This window comes from Cuculus canorus, chromosome 1 (assembly GCF_017976375.1).
Source record: "Cuculus canorus isolate bCucCan1 chromosome 1, bCucCan1.pri, whole genome shotgun sequence".
Lineage (NCBI taxonomy): Eukaryota > Metazoa > Chordata > Aves > Cuculiformes > Cuculidae > Cuculus > Cuculus canorus.
The window spans coordinates 91345221-91353055 of NC_071401.1; positions in this window are offsets into that span (position 1 = coordinate 91345221).

Below are 7835 nucleotides of genomic sequence, written 5' to 3' on the forward strand. Positions count from 1 at the left end.
ATATTATCCCCTGAGAGGGGATGAAAGCCACTAGGGCAAGAAAAATAACCCCAAACTTACTGTTAGCTTATAGACAAGGCACCTTTCAAACTTCTCCTAGGAACAACTCAACCATCTTCTCTCCTGCATCCAAAATATGCCAAATTCTAGCAACAGACCATAAACAAACACAACACTTCAGGGAGACGTGCAACAGCACAACCCCCTACCTGTTCTACTTCTGGAAATGCAGTGGAACTGACTGGAAGAAAGGAAACAACCTCTGCTGAGAGGAGATCTGTCAGTCCCTAAAACAGTCACTTGGAGGAGGTCTGAACATCGCTTAGCAGTTTTTTCCTCCTAACGAAACTCCCAACGACAAGGGACACAGCTGCACACATAACAGCAGTCCTTTACTTGCTGTCTCACTGCATGCCAAACACATATGCACATACAAACAGATGCACACATAGGCAAAGAGGATGCACATTTCTACACCCCAGCTGAGGTATAGCAGGGGCAGTCAGCATGTTAATCCTATTTTTCACAGCATTTACAGAATAGCAGACTTAAGACAGATCCTGCTGATACAAATATACTCAAAAAGGAGAATAAAAGGCATCACAGCTCCTCATTCATGCTAGGGAGAAACAACTCGTAACAAGTGCTGTAGAAAACTAAGCCTGTAATCTCTAAAATATTCAGACTAGGATCTTAAATCATTAAGTGCAAGTTGTCTCTCAGCAGCCTCAGACCTCAAAGGCTGAATGACTGTGCAGTACTTTCAATAATGAAATAAATATTTGTCTTTACAAAGGCAGTATTTCCTTGTTTCCACTTAGAACTAACATTAATTGTTATAAACTAGTGAACTTAAAAAAAACCCCTTCCTGTACAGCCAATAACATTTTAAACGCGTATACTTAAGACCCTTTAAAAATCATCTACTCATCAAGGTAGCAAATTGTTTGCATTGTTTTCACAATAAAAGTGGGAACCACCACAAGTGCAATTGTGGCAGGATGTTTTTTTCTGATGTATGGTACAAATGTAAAGAGGATGGAAGAAGGCATGAACACTAGGCCATCCTTCTTTTCTTCTCTTCTCACAAGACCAGTTCCTACAAATATTAACTTGCAGCTTAGAGTTTATTTATGTGAGTCTCCTGATCTTAAAAATGCGTTTACCAGGGTTTTGTATGGCTTAAAGGAGCCAAACTAGCAGGCTTAATGGTCCTTTTGGCCTCTGTGAAGTCCCCATGTCAAATACAGATCATTAACAAGACAGGAGATGAGTGGAGTACCCTTGGGGGCAAATATGCCAGAGCCCCCCAGCTTTGTTGCCTCTGCTTCTGCCTTCTGAATCAGAATGACAGTGTCTGAAGGGAGCCTGGGTGGAGGTGGCAGGGACATTTGCCAGCCTTGATGGCCAGCCAGCTTTCTTATCATTCTGCTGCAGCATATTCAGAAAGCAAATTCGATGATTTTTCTTTGTTACCTGCAGCAAAGGGAATCTGGTAGCTGAAACTGCCTCAGAATCTGTGGTGATGTCAGGTCCCAGAAGCGCTGATGCCTGGGGAAGCTGAAGAGCTGGAGCCAGATGGCCAGATGGGGGGCTGCAGCCAGCACTCCAGTGATCAGGGTCCTCACCACTGTCACAAAGTCAGGGATAAGTGTTTGCTTTGTAGTTCCGGCTGTGCAGCATGATCACCTAAGTGTTAGTGTGTCAACTGGCAAGCTTGTACCTCACGTTCCTGTGTTGTCCAGAACAGTGGAGTCCTAGTCCCTTCTGGAACTGGGATCTAGATCATAACTAGGTTGTGACAAAGTCCTCAGGCTCTGAGACTGAGGACTCACACTGGCTTGAGGAGTTTTTGGAGGCTGCTGCCCCCTGCAGAAGGCCATGCCCTTGCTCCCATGCCTGTCCTGGCTCAGTGTGTGGCCCCAGCCACTGGAGCAACTGCCCCCTACACTTGGAGTAAATGAGAAAGTTACTGTGAGGAAAGCAGATGAGTGAACTTGTGGTGCACCAGTTGCTTGGTGAGAATTGCCTGGGAGTGGGAGTGTGGTGTCATGTGGCAAAGCTCATCTCTTTTTCACTACCTTCCGGAGCATTTCAGGGAAGTAGCATGAGAATGAGCAGTGTCCACAGAGCAGCTGATACACTGCCAGTCCATATCCTGCCTTACTCCAGGACAAATTACTTCTGTTTCATTAAAGACAAAAACTTATCTTAAACATCACTAAATTATGGCAGATCATGACTTCCTCTAATAGAGAAGAGCAGAGTTTTCAAAGTTTCGCCTTGAGAAATGAAAGTCAGCATGAATTATCTCTGAGATTTGTCTAGACAAAGATCACATTATTGCTTTGCTCGTGGGAGCACTTAACAACTCTCTGTGATGTAGGTCTTTTCCAAATATCTCACTTTCTTATTCTTTCTTTCTCTGACATTTTTTCCTTCTAAACCTCTGCTACTAAGAAATACATGAGATGACCTCAAAGGGAAAAGTAAAGTTGCAATCGATAAGCTGAAAAACAAAGCTGAGAAATAAAAAGTCAAGTTTCTCTCAATCTGAGCTGTAATTGGTATAGCAGCGTACATTGCTCCAGCACAGCTTGCCTACATTACGCCACACTAACATCAGTGATGGGAAAGGACAAAGAGACTATATTGCAATATTAGCTAGAGACAAGCACAAGAAAAAGAAGTGAAGCAGCCAGGAAAGCTAAAATTAAAATGTGATGAAATATTGCGTATATGCAGTAATGGTGCAAGAAAGTTCAGTAGTGGGGGCCAAAGGAAGACGTTGAAGAGCTGATCACCAGTTTATGAGCCATGTAGTATTGCGTCTTGTTTATTTTCTGGGGCAAACCCTACCGTGGTGTGAACAGAAGAAAGAAGGCTGCACAACCATGGCTGCACTTCATGGCTTGACAGCACACAAAAAGGCAGACACTATTTGTAGGTAGATCCTCACCAGTATTCATTGGAAGACTGACAGCTAATGATACGCCTCTAATTGTAACACCATTCAGTGTATTGTACCAGTTATGGAATCAGTCTTAATATCCTCACTACTACATCTCTTAAAAGACTGGGTTTTTAGAGGAATTCAGCCAAACCTCTCATCTGTCCTAAAACCACATTTTCAAACACTACACTGTATCTGCACTTTGTATTGCAAATGGTTTTGGTGAGGAACTTTTGAGTCATTTAGGGTCAAAAGGTTTTTACAATAACATGGAACTACAATTTGCACCAAACCTGCTCCTAGTGTTGATAACATTTTATCAAATAACTCAAACAATGTGAGACATACAGATTTCAGTTCCCGTTCCTCACTCCTTGGCACCCGTATCACATCCTGTTGTGTTACACAGTTTCCTATTTCACTGTGCTATAAGGAGAAATAAACTTTCTTCTAAATTTTCTTATTTCTAATCCTAAAGGCAACATTAAAATGTTATTTTTAGGTATGTGATAAGCATTGCTTTGATCTGGACACTAATGTATCCAAATAACACAGCTGTGTTTTTCTTTAAGGAGGAATATTTTCATATAAGGGATTACTTTCCAAAATCTGCTAGATTTTTTTAGTTCATGGCAATGACTTATAGCAGGACAGGCGCATGTTTGCTTACAAGTGGAGCATTAAGAATACCATGTACTACACCTATAGTTTCTAAAATAGCTTTCTATATGGTCCATTTAGACTTTCGGTTTGGAACAACGTATTGGTTTCCAAAAGCATGCTTTACGTGCTTCATTATCTCAAATAGAGCTCGCTCACTTTAGCAATGTAATATCGACATCATCAAAATCATAAGCAAGTTACAATTAGATCTATAAAATAACCAGCAATATTTTTCATCTGCTTCTCAAAATCCTTGTCGTCCAGAGAGATATAACACCAAAATATTTAATTTGTACAACAAATATCTGTACTGCACTTTATACTTACAATCTTTGAGTAAATTTTAGTCTTGAGCTTTTACATGAGTATATTTACATTTAAAAATATCTCACCTGTTCAGCTATTGCCAAGATAGCTCTTAAGCATTTTCTTTGAGCACTTCATTAGCTCTTTTCCCAGATGACCACTATGATCAGAAACAAAGATAAATCTTAATTGTATGACATTGTATGGAGCTAATCTTATTAAAGTTTGGGAAGGCTGAGGTTTGAAATTAGTTAAGTCCTACATACCGTTATGTTTTTGTTCTAAAGTTTTAGTTCAAGAGATCCATTGCTTTATACACCACGGACTCCCCCATCCATGCTCTCTGTGGAGGGTTTGCTGTTCATTGGGATCCAGGGTTAGCTGAGATGGATTATTTAATTGCTCAGAGAATTCACAAGGTTTGGTGCAGTACATGAGATAAGAAATGGCATGCAAAAGAAGTTGTCCTGGAAACCAACATCTTCCTTTTGGAGAAGAAAACCTTCAGCTGGATAGTCTTAAACAAACCTGCTGCTTCTCTTCCTTAGCTAAAGGCCTCTGTATCTGACTTTATTCTGAGTTTATTCCCCAGCTGTGCCCCACTTTCTTGTCATTCTTATGGCTAATGTATTAAACCTGTGCAAAAGAAAATAATCCTTCTCCAAAAAGGCATTTCACACTCCGAAACCTGTGAAACCCATTTCCACAACGTATTCTTTGATGAGTTATCTGGTGTCCTTGGTAAACAAGCTTTTGCTGCTTGTGATCACAGTAAAGCATATCTGGCAGAAATTAAGCTGAGGAAAGGAGCAGAAGTCAATTCAGACAAAAAATGTGAGACAGCATAGAGAGCAAACAGACAGATTGTTGTTTTCTCTCATTTCATTTGCTTCCATCAAGTGTATTTCTTGGCAGTTTTTTCCATAGCATCAAGGCAATCATGAAAAATTTTATTTGGAATTACATCTTTTCCATCATTTCATCAGCAGATTGTTCTCAGCAGTCAGCTTTGCTGTTTTACTCCAGATGTCTCCAGGTCAAAACTTCCTAGTGAAGGAAACTATTTGGTTTTGTGCAAACTGACCTCTCTTCACCCTCTATTAAGATGCAATGTCTCTCTTCCATTTGCTACTTCTGCTAGCTTCTCTGTAGACAGAATACTGCAAAAGAGTTGTAAAATTATTCACAGCTCATACCTTCTTTTGCTCTTCACCCTTACTTGAAATCACACAAGTGCCCAGAGCCAGTGTGTTTTTTCTCTTAACTTTTTTCTCAGCTGCAAGTCATACTTTACTAGCTTTAGTGTCATGCACTGACATCTCCACAATACAAAAGCTGGAGATTGGTGGAGACTATTCCATAAGGATTTTGTATATTTCAAATATCACACCAAAGTCATATATTTCCCGAGAGCAGAACAAGAGGGCTACAAGATCCCTATTCCATTTGAGTACAATTTTACTTGTCTGGCATCAGTAAATTCTATATGGACTACTCTTCTACAGCAGCAGTGATCTACTACTTTAAGTGTTACTTAATGTTTTCTAAGAAGAAAGGAAGATTATGATCCTTAGGGCAGTTCGGTCCATTTTGGAGGGCTATTTTTGATTGCTCTCCCATTTTACATTATTTGGATTATGCCTTTTGCCTCCTTTTTCTAATATCAGATTATCTTACTTGCTTTGTGACTCCCTTTAGTCTTTCTGTTAATTTCTACTCCTTCTTCTGCCAGATAGATCTTCTGTGCAGGTGACATAGCAAAAGGCAAACAGGGTGCTTTACAGCTTTCTTGACCAGAAAGAAACTCTGAGTGTTCAGTGCAGCAGCCAAATATGATAGAGAACATACAACTACCATAACCCACACTGGATAGGCTGTAGCACTTTCACTTAGTCGCTTTACGCTGAAGACTGATGATCAGCTATTGCTTTTTTTCCTCCACTGCAATCTCACATGCTTTTAACTACGGTCTGATATGTGATGTACCAGAGTGCTTTTCCAGTTCTGACTGTTTTCCTGGCACTCATGCACACAGGAGGAAGAACCAAGAGGATCATCTTTGAGCCACTTCTATGTCTCAAATGGAGAGCACAGCAGCTACCTAAGACTGCACATATATACTACAACTGGAATGGGTTTTGCACTTCAACAACCTCAAACATCTTGATTTTTTGTTTTCTCAGACATCTTGATTTTCTTTCCTGTCATAAGCATTATAATTTTCCAAGTCCTGTCAGACAGCTTTCCATGTGATTTACCTTGTGACTATTCCATGGTGTAGCTGTTTCAACAAAAGAAAACAAATAGACATTTTTGCATTACCAAAACTAGACCTTGGAAAATGAGGACAACCACTGATGATAATTCACAGTATTCTCTGATAAAAAAAAGAAGTCTTATTATAACTTTCCGAGACATGCAGAAGCATCAGTAATAGCTTTGAATCACATCTTCGTAGTAGCTTTTATATACAACTTTTAAATTGGACATTCTCTGAGACGGAGGTTGTACCAGATAACCTTCAGAGGTCTTTCCTGCCTGAATTCTTACATAGGTAGCAGAGTTGAGGAGCCCCATCTTTGATGAAAACTTTTCACACAGGCTTTTAAAACATCCTTCCCTGTTATCATTCACGTTATCTTTGATGTAATACTTGTAGGAGAAAGATCACGTAACTGACATGTGCATTTTGATCCTAAGCCAAACACCCCAGTTTATGGTTAGTGAGTAATGTATTAACGAAACTATATCTAAAAGAAGAAATATATATAGCTGTATAAATAGAAGCTTGAGCTGCAATGATCCTGCACTGCAGCTGTTTCTCCTTTTTTGGTTGTGTGGAAAGAAGTAGGGGAGCACTCCCCAAGGAACACCTTATATCTAATGGCAGGGGTTTGGTGGTGAGAGCCTGCTTTTATTAACGACAGGGTTGTTCAGTGTGCGCCACGGGAATGGAATCCCTGGCAGAAGAATATCTTTCTATATCAAGCCCTCTGAGGAAGTCTGCAGGCAGGGACTACTTAGGACCTGCCTGAGGCTCAGTCTTAATGAAACAACATTTGGAAGGGAAATAGAAGACAAAGTTAACTTATGGATTAAAAATTTGTCAGGGATTTCAGGAAATGCAGATTCAAAAACCTGGTGCAGGCAGAGAAAAGGTTTGCACCTGACCCTTCTAAACCCCAGAGAGTCTCCTGGCTATGGAGACACATTTGCCTTTCTTGCTTATTTTGAAATTCCTTTCCACCAAAACAAGCACGCATGTGTAGTAAAAGGCTGTTCTTATTCATCATGTATGAAAAGAGCATGATAGAAACCATTGCAAAGAACATTAGAAGAGTGTGTTCAAGCTATGCATTCTAGAAAGAACAAATTTATATACAGAACTCTAAAAAGAACATCTATAAAGACACAAGCTTTTAAAGTCAGGAAGCTTTTAGCCACAAAGAACTAATTCCGTATGCAACCCTGTATATCGAGTGCCTGCTATTAAAACAGCACCTAAAATATCAAAAAAAATAGTTCCCAAACTTGGATATTCCATCAAGAAATATTTCTGTGAAAGATGTGTATTGGCTGCTGACAACACGTTCTGATTCATCCATAATTTCATAGAAAAGTTCATCTTCCTTTAAATTTAGTGTAAATTTAAGTCTACCCTCTCAAACCAATCACTGATTTGCAGCATAGTAATGAACAAACAGAGACGCTGAAGTAATGTTGGCTTTAAAACTCGAAACTGAGAGTCCCCTTCTCACTGCAGGCTGGCAGTGTAAATAGCATTGAGACCCGTGGGTCTTGCACAATGCTGGAGTTTCTTGTTCATAATTGACAAAGTAATTGTAATTCCCAGGGTGACTCAGAACCAAGGCAAAATAAAACATTCATTCGGCAGTCTTTTTTACCGACTGCC